Source organism: Capra hircus, chromosome 3 (assembly GCF_001704415.2).
Source record: "Capra hircus breed San Clemente chromosome 3, ASM170441v1, whole genome shotgun sequence".
Taxonomy (NCBI): domain Eukaryota; kingdom Metazoa; phylum Chordata; class Mammalia; order Artiodactyla; family Bovidae; genus Capra; species Capra hircus.
In genome coordinates, this window is record NC_030810.1 from 118,533,588 (window position 1) to 118,543,017 (window position 9,430).

Below are 9,430 nucleotides of genomic sequence, written 5' to 3' on the forward strand. Positions count from 1 at the left end.
GAAATCTGACAGGGTTAACGGTGAATCATGTTGATGCTGGTTTAAGGCGGAGGTGGTTTTGTGCCAGCTCTTGCTCTGTCTCCCTCACATCTGTCTCCCATTGTTATCTTCCTAATTTCACATTTGTCAGTCTTGGGGTGGGGGAAGAGTGGGGAACCAGCTGTTTCCAATCACTGCCAACTGTAAGCACACAAAACTGAACGCAGACCACTTCAGCCACTGAGCACTGCTTTTATCTGACGATATTGTTGGGTAGAACATATATATAGGGCCACTCCAGGATGGGAGCCAAGACACCCATCATTCAAATAACCTCCAGAAAGCCACCACTAGAAATATATGTGAGTATCAATTATATTCTTTTTTCTGTGTGGTTTTCTTTTTTTTTTTAATTGAAGTATAGTTGATTTGGGCTTTCCTGGTGGCTCAGACGGTAAAGAATCCACCTGCAGTGCGGGAGACCTGGGTTTGGTCCCTGGGTTGGGAAGATTCCCTGGAGAAGGGCATGGCAACCCACCCAGTATTCTTGCCTGGAAAACCCCCCAAAATAGAGGAGCCCATACAGTCTATGGGGTCACAAAGAGTCGGACACAACTGAGCGACTAAGCACAGCACAGCACAGTTGATGTACAGGGTTGTGTCAGTTTCTGGTGTACAGCGAAGTGATTCAGTTTTATTTATATTTATACATATGTACATATTCTTTTCCATTATAAGATATTGAATATAGTTGCCTGGGCTATACAGTTTACCTATTTTATATTTAATAGTTTGTGTGTGCTAATCTCAAACTCCTGATTCTTTCCCCTTTGAGTGTCTTTTTAAAAACAAACGAACTTAAAAGAAAAAAAAACCCTTCAGTTCGTTGGAATTCAACTAACTAGAACTGTTATTTAGGATTGCAAGCTATAAAGAAAAGAAAGAAGCAAAATTTAAAGATGAAAATAATAGCTATTTGTTGTATCACTTCTATGTGCCAGTAAGTTCTTTTTCTATAATACGTACACCAACCCTAGGGAAACTCTCAGTGTTAAAGAGGTAAGTAACCCAGTCAAGATCAAACCACCATTTGCAATGGCAGAATCAAAAGTCAGCCCCAGGTTTGATGCTCTTATCTGCTCTGCTGTATTTATCTCATTTCTTTTTAAGTCCTAAGTCATGTTGTAGGTAAGAATTTTACACTTGCTAGGGTAATCATTAGGGCTGTTCACCAAATATTTTCAGATTTCCGCCTTTGAGACACAGAAAAGAAAAACACTTGGTAGCTCAGACGGTAAAGAGTTTGCCTGCTGTTCTGGAGACCCAGGTTCGAGCTCCGGGTCAGGAAGATCCTCTGGAGAAGGAAATGGCAACCCACTCCACTATTCTTGCCTGGAGAATTCCATGGACAGGGGAGCATGGCCGGCTACAGTCCATGGGGTCACAGAGTCAGACACGACTGAGTTACTTCAATTTCTTTTCTTTCCTGGCACTTCCTGTTTGGGTGGGGCCCTGTGACTGATTTAGGCCATTGAGTTGTGAGAGGAAGAAATAGAAGTGATATGCGTCACCTGTGGATGAAGGCACTTAATCATTGATGGGAGACCTCCCAGAGCTCTCTTCCCTTCCATGAATGGCCACGTTCCAGCTCCAACAGCACAGGTCCTGAAGTGAGGATCCAGCTGACCCGAAGGCAATGTGTTGTGCGTGCCTGAAATTTGGAGGTCATTTGATGCTGCAACGTAATCTAGCCTACCCTGACTGATACAGTCACAACCTAGGGAGTACAAAGACGTATCATTATTTCCCTTTAACTGAACTTAGTAAGTCCTCACTTCTACCAATGTAAAAAAAACAATCAAGTCTTGTCCATTCAATCCATTTTTCTGTAATGCTCAGCTATGCTTCAAGGAAGAACTACTTGGTCAGCTCTAGGTTCTGTCCATAGTCTTCCTTTCCCAGTGGGGACTGGGGGGAGTAAATCTAAGTTTTGAATAATGGAGAGTGTAAGAAGTATAGTTACGGGTCCCACAGCAAGAGGTACAGGGTGAGACCTTTGCCCTAAGGCTGTGTTCTTGTCTGTAGGCCATCACAGCTATGTGACCTTCCTCTCGACTTTTGTGGTAGATGTCAAGCACTGTCATGACTGCTGACTACTAGACAGACCACTTTGCCCCCTCTACATCCCAACCAACAGAGAAGGCAATGGCACCCCGCTGCACAACTCTTGCCTGGAAAATCCCGTGGGCGGAGGAGCCTGGTAGGCTGCAGTCCATGGGGCCGTGAATAGTTGGACACGACTGAGCAACTTCACTTTCACTTTTCACTTCCATGCACTGGAGGAGGAAATGGCAACCCCCTCTATTATTCTTGTCTGGAGAATCCCAGGGACAGGGGAGCCTGGTGGGCTGCCATCTGTGGGGGCACACAGAGTCGGACACGACTGAAGCGACTTAGCAGCAGCAGCAGCAGCATCCCAACCAAAGACCTCTGGGGTCTACTAACCCTCTTATAATATTTCTTGTCCCTCCACACAAATCTTTGGTCCTCAAGACCTTGAAGATGCTGTGAAGTAATCCCCAAGTAATTCATTCATTTACAGGGACCACTGTTGGCACCATGCCTCATGGCGGGGCAGGGAGGTTGTTTCATAACAGTCAGGCCATGCCCCTAGGCTACATCTTCCTGAGCAAGGTACAAGTGCCTACGTATCTCAGGCCCCATCCCCCTCAACTCTCTGAGGTTTCTATCAGTCTTGTTCTACACACAGCTTCTGAGATGAAACCCAAGGAGAGGGAAGTAGGGTTAGTGGTCAGAGCTCTGAACCTTCTCACAAGGAAGCTCGTCAACATTGCCCTCTCTTGCTCTCCTTTCCCAATTCTCCTGTCCCTCCTCCTTTGGGATAGAAAACTCTCTCTTCTGTCAGTGCGATTCAGAGTGCTGGTTTGCAATAAGAAAAGGACACTGTGCCAGCTCATAAATCCACACGTTGCTTCCTTCGTCAAGACAGTCTGACTACCAAAAGCAAAAGTGCCAGCTGAACTAAACAGTGTTCATTGTAATAAAGTTGATTTCCATTCTGTTATGAGCTCCTTATCTCAGTAATAAACAGTTCTCAGGAGGCAGTCTATGTTGCTGTGCATCCCTCCCTATTCTGTGATTTGTGGATAAATGTTATGCCCAGTTTCCTTCCTGAGTTGGCTTTTGATGTTCAAAGCCAGCTTTTGGAATTTAAAAAACTTTCCACTCTCTGGAACCTAGTCTTTCAAGATTATTATTTCAGCTATGAGTTTAAAACAACCCCATTCAACCATCCAATTGATGTCTTTGTTCCATTCTGTATCTGCCCTCATCCTGAGAATAGCTTTTTAAAAATCATTGCTGAGAGACTGCTGGGAAAAAGCTAATTTTTTTTAACTTGGGCTGTTGAACTTTGTAACTGTATTTCCTCTCTTCCCCATGGGTTTTAAAGTAAATACTCTATAAATGAGAAATCATTCTCTGAGTATTCAGATTAATCAAATTTGCCTAGTTGTTAGTCATTTTTAAAAATTTTTATTGAACTACAGTTGATTAACAATGTTGTGTTAGTTTCAGGTATACAGCAAAGTGATTCCATTATACACACACATATATATGCAATTTTTTTTCAGATTCTTTTCCATTGCAAGTTATTACAATATACTGAGTACAGTTCCCTGTGCTATGAAGTAGGTCCTTTTGGGTTATCTATTTTATGTATAGTAGTGTATATATTTTGGTCCCAAACTCCTAATTTATCCTTCCCCCCCACCCTCCTTTAGACTGTTAGTCATTTTGAATCTGTTCTCTTCTAACAACATAGTCAGAAAGTTGTCTAACTTATATGACATCTACTAAAAATGTGTAATGATATGAGTAAGTGCTTCTGATGACATGGACAGAAAAAAAGAAGATTACAATATTGAGTTTCAGTGTGAGAATAACTTCAAGAATAGCCTCCCAAAGACTAGCTAAAACCAATAGAAATTTATATGTCTATTCATATTTGTAATTTATATAGTATTCTTTAATAGAGAAAATAATTTTGTTTTATTTTTAAGAGATTCAATTTCCCAACTGACTTATAACTTGGACAATATTTACTCATAGTGTTATGTTTTGCCTTACATTGTTCTTTAGATGGTTTATCTCCTCAGCTTCTTTTACAAGTATCTTTTCTGCAATGTTTGATTAACCTTTGAAGGTCATTAAATTCTTCGATTGTGGTACATTATCATTCAACCCATTTAAGACCCATTGAAGACCTGTCTCCTTATACCTGAGTGTCATTCCAACCCAGCTCCCAGATACCCATATTTACCATGTCTAGGAATATGTGTGTATACTCATATGCTGCATACACGATGCTGATCTCTGTGTAAATGTGTTTCCACTGCAATTCTGTGCTATGCAGTCTCTTAATTTGCTCATCTAATATAGTGTTTTGAAGATTTATCCCATTATTAAACACATCTTTTAGAAAAATATTTTATTGAGGTATAGTTGATTTACAGTGTTGTGTTAATTTCTGCTATACAGCAAAGTGATTCAGTTATACATGTATACATCCTTTTTCATATTCTTTTTCATTAAGGTCTATCACAGGGTATTGAAGATAGTTCCCTGTGCTATACAATAGGATCTTCGATCACCACTATCTAATCCAGAACACCTTCATCACTCCCAAAGAAACTCCAGACCTACTATATAGTACAAGGAACTCAATACTCTGTAATGGCCTATGGGAAAAGAATCTTAAAAAGAGTAGATATATGTGTACATATAACTGATTCACTTTGCTGTACACCTGAAACTAACACAATATTGTAAATCAACTATACATCAATAAAAATTTTTAAAAAGGACTTCCTTGGTGGTACAGTGGATAAGAATTGCCTTCCAATGCAGGGAGTGACAGTTCCATCCCTGGTGAGAAGCTAAGTAAGGTCCCACATGCCTCATGGTAAAAAACTCATGAGGTAACACGGGTTATTGTAACAAATTCAATAAAACCTTTAAAAAAAATTGAGCATTATCATCAAGAGAAAGGGGAAAAGGAGAGAAAAGATTTGGGAGAGAACAGGAAATTTCTGCATTTTTCTACTGTTTAAGAAAACTAGAACTCTCTGCCAACCAGAAATGCTTCTCCCCACTTTTCCTGTGCCCACACATCTAGATCTGAATACTTTCATAAGCCCTGAAAACTCAGCACACATCTGGCCAGTGTTTAACAAAGGACAATGAATAAATGAAGGTCACCCCCTTGTTCTTTCCCTCTGCTTTCTGACTCTCTAACTTGACCGGCTCCCACCTGGGCCATCCTGGTCTTCCTCTGCGATTTGAGTAGCTGAGTAGGCAGTAGTGGAGAGGGCTGCAGAAGAGGTCAGCAGTGAAGCTTAATTACAAGTCAACATCATTTCTTTGGGATTGCTGTGGGAAGGAAGTGCAGTTAAGATCCGTGAAAATGCTCAGAGGAGCTTGGAAGACAGCCTTTCCGCCAATATAGGATAAGCTTTTATTGTCACTGTTACCAGTAAAACAGATGTTCTCAAAGAATTCCTCCAACCAGTGACAGGACTTGGAAAATTGCTGTCCCTTTATTGGCTGCTGAAGCCAAATAAAAATCAAATTAAAGTTTAATTCACCTCATTATTTTCTTCATGGCAGCTCTCCTTGGCCAGCCTTGAGGCAGAGCCAACTGTCTCCTCCTCCGTGGCGTATATCACCTGCAGCCTGAAGCTCCCAGAGGTCAGCCACTCCTTTTCCCTCACCCAGAGTCCCATGTGGGTGGTATTTTTTTTAATACATATATTTTATTGAAGTATAGTTGACTCACAATGTTTCAGGTGTACAGCAAGGTGATTCAGTTATACAAATACACATATATTATTTTTGAAATTATTTTCCATCATATTTGGTTACAAGATATTGACTATAGTTTTCTGCGGAATACAGCAAGCCTTTGTTACTCGTTGCATATTTTGTTGCATTTTTTAAATTAGAAATCTAGCATTTTATTCATACTAAGTCAAACAAGTGGAATCAAAATGCCGCAATTCTTTTAGTTAGGCAAAAATTAATAAGTTTTCCAGAATATATGTATTATACACATATATCACTATGTATCAATTCAGTTCAGTTCAGTCGCTCAGTCATGTCTGACCCCATGATTCGCAGCACAGCAGGCCTCCCTGTCCATCACCATCTCCCGGAGTTCACCCAAACTCACATCCATCGAGTCAGTGATAAATATGTATAGTATACATATTATATCTATGGCAAATAGATGGGGAAACAATGGAAACAGTGACAGACTTTATTTTCTTCAGCTCCAAAATCACTGCTGATGGTGACTGCAACCATGAAATTAAAAGACACTTGCTCCTTGGAAGAAAAGCTTTGACAAACCCAGTGTGTTAAAAAGCAGAGACATTACTTTACCGAAAAGGTCCGTACATTCAATGTTACGGTTTTTCCAGTAGTCATGTATGGATGTGAGGGTTGGACCATAAAGAAGGCTGAGCATTGATGAATTAATGCTTTTGAAATATGGTGTTGGAGAAGACTCTTGAGAGTCCCTTGGACTGCAAGGAGGTCAAACCAGTCAATCCTAAAGGAAATCAACACTGAATATTCATTGGAAGGACTGATGCTGAAGCTGAAGCTCCAATACTTTTGCCACCTGATGCAAACAGCTGACTCACTGGAAAAGACCCTGATGTTAGTAAAGATTGAAGGCAGGAGGAGAAGGGGACAACAGAGGACAAGATTGTTGAATGACATCACTGATTCAGTGGACATGAGTTTGAGCAAGCTCTGGGAGATGGGAGGCCTGGCGCCCTGCAGTGCATGGGGTCACAGTCAGACACAACTGAGCCACTGAACAGCAGCAATACAAAAGCTTTCCTACTATACTTGATAAAAGCTTGAGAAAGAACATCAGAGAAAAGAAGAGATGCAGAAATTGGAGAACATAAACTGAAATGAAACGGGAGCACTGAATATGAAATAGAAAAAGTGAAGCAAACTAGATAAAAGTAACGGATCATCATACAGTGGCTGCTCGTCAGAAACATGTCTGGAGCTCTGGAGCAAAAAAGCGATACTGAATATTTGTAGTTTTCAAAAAATTTCAAGATAATTCTGATATGCATCTGGATTTTAAAATGTGATTACAGGTTTTTCTATTAGATCCTAATTTTGGTGGTATAGATTTATATTATTTTTCTGTTGACCAATCATGATACAATGGTATCAAGTTGAGTAGTAGTTATATAATCACAATAGTAAAAAATGATTATCAGTTTTCACAATCAATAGCCAAACAAAAAAATAACACACAATTACAATTGCAAGCCATAATAGGAACATGATTAACTTAACAATATAAAATAATTATATACGGTTTGGGGGTCAAGCAGAGTGATGTGGTAAGTGGAAGTGCATTCATGCATATGTTTTCATCCACCCAGCCATTCTATGTCTTTTGGTTGGTGCAGTTAAACCATTTATATTTAAGGTAATTATCGATATGTATGATCCTATTATCATTTTCTTAATTGTTTGGGTTTATTTTCTGTAGGTAGGGCTTTTCCTTCTCTTGTGTTTCCTGCCTAGAGAAGTTCCTTTAGCATTTGTTGTAAAGCTGGTTTGGTGGTGCTGAATTAACTTTTGCTTGTCTGGAAAGCTTTTGATTTCTCCATCAAATCCGAAGGGGAGTCTTGCTGGGTAGAGTATTCTTGGTTGTAGTTTCTTCCTTTCATCACTTTATTTATTTATTTTTTTGCCATGGCATATGGTAAGTAGATTTGAAAGCTGTTTATCATCACTTACTAAGTTATACAAGATTCCAGTTCAAGTTGATATAGAAAACATAAACTAGATTGAGAGCAATGTATTAAAAAAACAAAAACACAGTTTGTATTTTGGGGTAATTAAAATGTACAGACCTAACACTAAAAAGAATGAAAAACACATCCAAGATTATCATTCTGTAATTGTTCTGTTTAGCTCTTTTTACTCTAAGCATGTAGTCTTATTTGCAGAACGACAGCTGGTCAAATTTTTGCTTAAGACATTTATCCATACTTAACCAGAGGTTTCAGAGATAATAACACCAGTCAGGTATTCTGAATTATTTTATGTTAAATAGGAACATTTTCTCAATAGTCTTAACATTTCCTCTAAAGTCACATCTGTCCTCCTCCTCAAGAACTACAGAGGCTTGTTTTAAATAGCTCAAACACCTGTAGTAAACCCCATATTGCTAGGAGCAGAGGTACTCTGGTTAATGCTCAAAATGGCCAGAGGGAAAGCCAGCATTATTAAACATGGATGCAGTCCTTACCAGCACAAACTGAACCCCCCCCAATCAAAAAGCTAGTCCAAAAAAAAAGGTCTCACTCTATAAACATTTATCGTTTCCAAATCACAGTGAAAGGAACTTGAATAATTCACCAATTTTGTTTTCTACTATGTGCCTTAAAGATACCTCACTAAAAACTGGTATCTGGCACAACAGAATGACAGATGCAGAATGTAATATTGTAGCGACAGTACTGAGGTTGATTGTTACAGACATATTTCAACTCTAGGTAGTAAATGTTACATCCTAATTATTTATATAGAACATTGGTCCAATAACAAAAAAAGAGAAAAGCAGCTGAAAGTGTAGCTCATTCAACGTTCAGAGATAAAAGGGTTAACCATTCTTTCCATTATTTTCGGCAGATCAGTCCCTTTTTGTCATATTTAAATCTGATGGCGACTGAAGAATTCTGGCATTTTTCCAAGCTACTGTATGAAAAGGATGCTGAAGGCCATCACGATACAGCCCACTGCAACATAAGGACTCTTCCGTTCACCAATTCTAGCACACTTCCAAAATATACCCAACAACCCAGTTTTATTTCTGTCCAGGAGGCTGGGTGCCAAGGATCGGATATAAGCACAGGTACATATAAGCAGCAAGATTACAGTCAACAGACTCTGAAAATTGAAAATGGCAGACATAGTGAGGCCGGCGGAGCCCCAGCCACATCACCCTTCCGGGCCCAGCGCCCCTTTCATCACTTTAAATATGTCATGCCATTCCCTTCTGACTTGTAGAGTTTCTGTTGATAAATCAGCTGATAGCCTGACAGCCATTCTCTTGTATGTTATTTGTCTCTTTACCCTTCTTGCTTTTAATATTTTATCTCTATCTTTCATTTTTGTCAGTTTGATTGCTATGTCTCGGTATGTTCCTCCTTTGGTTTATCCTGCCTGGGACTCTCTGTGACTCCTGAACTTGGTTGACTATTTCCTCTCCCATGTTATGTAAGTTTTCAGCTATTACCTCTTCAAATATTTTCTTAGGTCCTTTCTCTCTGTCTTCTCTTCCTGGTACTGTTATAATGTGAATGTTGGTGCATTTAGTGTTGTCCCAGAG

The 9,430-nt window shown here is 39.6% G+C and overlaps 1 pseudogene across 1 annotated transcript; it reads right to left on the reverse strand.

Annotated features, from left to right (window-relative positions):
- LOC102189638 lies at positions 7,804-9,051 on the reverse strand (annotated as a pseudogene). Its single transcript, XR_001297327.2, has one exon. The product of XR_001297327.2 is annotated as a protein kish-A pseudogene (transcript).